We start from the raw sequence: 3,168 nt of genomic DNA on the forward strand, positions 1-3,168 counted from the left end.
ACTGACACATAAGCATAAAAAGAACTTACATGTATTTACACTAATGATTTACATCTCCTTTAATCTCTCAGTGAAATATGTCTTCGTATTAATACCTGTGATACAAAGAAAACTGAGTGGGTCAGGCTTGGGAGCCTGGTGAGCATATAGAGTTTTCAACCCACAATAATATACTTATTATATTCAACCATCAAACAATCAACCCAATTACCCATCCCTATTATCTTCTTTATTTTTTAGGATTTTACCCTAAGAATTCAACTACTCGTCATTCATTCATTCCTAAGGACTGACCTAAGGAATTCGCCCAAAAGCTATTGCTACATAAGGCGCATCTACCAACATCATCCTTTAAGTGCCTCTACCAGGATTGCGTCATACACTATGAGGCATGACTGCCAGGTTTATGACATTCTCTTTTAGGTGAATCTGCCGACATTATCCTATAAGCGCATCTGCCAGGATTATCCTATAAGTGCATCTACTAGTACTATGACAATCTCTATTTGGCGCATCTGCCGACATTGTCCTATAAGCGCATCTGCCAGGATTACGACATTCACTACTTGGTGCATCTACCAATATTATCCTTAAGCGCATTTGCTAGTTTTATGACATTCTCTAATTAGTGCATCTACCAATATCATTCTTAATCATCTTTCATACCTCCTCATTTTATCACATACCAACTATCTCATCTACCCATGTTCTACCCAACATATTTGTAGATATAAAATACATATACAATTTAACTCATTTAAAAACTATATAAAACGTCCATTCCATACTCATCTCAAATAAGCAAACAATGTATAAACACATAACACGTATTTCATAGCAAATACTTCGTATCTACGCGGTAGAAGAAAGTAACTACACACTCACACATATAAATAACAATACACTTAATACATTCAAACAATACTTGTATTATTATCGTGTTTTATGAAAGGGACTATACACTCACTCCAAATGAACAACAATATATATATATATATATATATATATATATATATATATACACATAACACGTATTTCAAAGAAAATAATTCATATTTATGTGTTAGAAGAAAGTAACCACACACTCACTTGATCAGAAGATGATCAGACAGCGCTACGGCTTGTAAAAGTAGTATTCTTCGGTGAAACCGGGAGATCTTCACAAAAACGGGGCTTCTCACGGGCAGAGCTCCGGCTCGGGAATTTCACTTCTCGGGATCTTCGGAGCTTCCGGACTTGCTTCGGGTCTCAGGAATGATACCGGGGCTTCGGGGTATTTCTTGCACGCAAAACGAGGTAAAAACGCAAGAGAAAGGGAGGAAATGAGCAATAGAACTCGGCTGCACTCGACATCTATTTATAGGGGCTGAAACCCCGAATTACGCTGGGTGTAATCTTTAGTTACGTTGGGCGTAACATGGATAAGGTCGCTGACTCCTCCCCCCCTTTGGGCGTAATCTTTAATTATTCATATCTTCCTCATACGAACTCCGTTTTCGAAGTTCTTTATATCCACGGGTAGGTGAGACTACGCTCTACAATTTTTGTTTATACTCTGTCGGCTAATTTTGAATTTATTTTTATTATTTATTTTTAGTAGGCCGGGACAAGAAAACTCCGTTATAAATTCATAACTTCTTCTTCCGACGTCCGTTTTCATCTGTATTTTAACCGTTGGACTACTATCAATGAGATATTCGATTCTCGTTTAGATTGTTTCGGCTAAAAACCGCTCGATCTCAAATCTAGTATTCGGGTTACATACCGCTAAGTCGAAACTTAGAAAAATCATAAATTCCTCATACGAAGTCAGATTTGGACGTTCTTTTTATGCACGCTCACGGTTTAACAAACTCTATGACTTTCGTTTAGATTGCTAAGGCTAAATATTGCTCTAACGTAAATTCACTTTTTACATCATTCAGCGTCGTGCCGGTTCTGTCGCTAAACTTCGACAGGTCATAACTTCTTCGTTATAACTCGGATTTCGGCGTTCTTTATATAATCGGAAACCTCGTGACATATACTACAACTTAGTTAAGATTAAAATTTCTAAATAATCTTCTATCATAAGTCATTTTTGACGCTCATTATCTCTAAATTGACTAGCCCTGATCTACGGGCGTTACACCCAACCAGGACTCAATTGATGTGTTCAATTTGAAGTCTTATGTCGTCATCAGGGTTGGTCCAGACAGTGGGCATCATGGGTGACCTGTTGGATTAGTGTCTAAGGCTGTAACCATATTTGGTAAGTACTTGACCCGGTTGTGCATGGTCCTTTTGGGTTGCCTTCACCATAGCAACTTGACAGGATGATTTGTTAAGAGAGAAGAAATATTATTGTTAATATATTATGAGAATAATATATTAAAGTAATAATAATGTTATATAAGTCATATATTAATTAAGAATTAATTTGGTGACTTAAAGAGATTAATTGAATAAAGGGGCATAAACTGTCAAATGTGTGATAGTTGTGTTTTAGGCTATGTATCCTTATGGATATGAGGGTGGACGAAATTTAGGGTTTGGAATTTGGAAAGAGGCAATGGACAGCGAAATTCAGTCCATGTATGACAACCAAGTTTGGAATTTGGTTGACAATGTGCCCGGACGTAAGACGGTTGGGTGCAAATGGATCTTCAAGAAGAAGACCGACGTGGATGGGAATGTGCACACGTATATGGCACGACTAGTGGCGAAGGGCTTTACTCAAACTCCCAGAGTTGAATATGATGAGACCTTCTCACCAGTTTCTAAGATAAAATCTATTAGGGTGATGCTAGCCATTGTTGCATTTCATGATTATGAGATATGGCAGATGGATGTCAAGACCGCTTTCCTTAATGGGAAGTTGGCTGAGGATGTTTACATGGCTCAGCTAGAGGGTTTTGTCGATCCGAAGCATCCCAATAAAGTGTGCAAGCTTGAGAAGTCCATTTATGGACTTAAGCAAGCGTCTCGCAGATGGAATCTTTGCTTTGATGAGAAAGTCAAAGAGTTTGGATTTGTACGAAGTGAAGATGAATCATGTGTATATGTCAAGGCCAGTGGGAGTATAGTTAGCTTCCTCGTTTTGTATGTCGATGACATACTACTCATAGGAAACGACGTCCCGACTTTGCATGAAGTTAAGTCCTGGCTTGGGAAGTGCTTCGCTATGAA

The sequence above is a fragment of the Lactuca serriola genome, chromosome 3 (assembly GCF_051521515.1).
Source record: "Lactuca serriola cultivar US96UC23 chromosome 3, Lser_US96UC23_V15, whole genome shotgun sequence".
Lineage (NCBI taxonomy): Eukaryota > Viridiplantae > Streptophyta > Magnoliopsida > Asterales > Asteraceae > Lactuca > Lactuca serriola.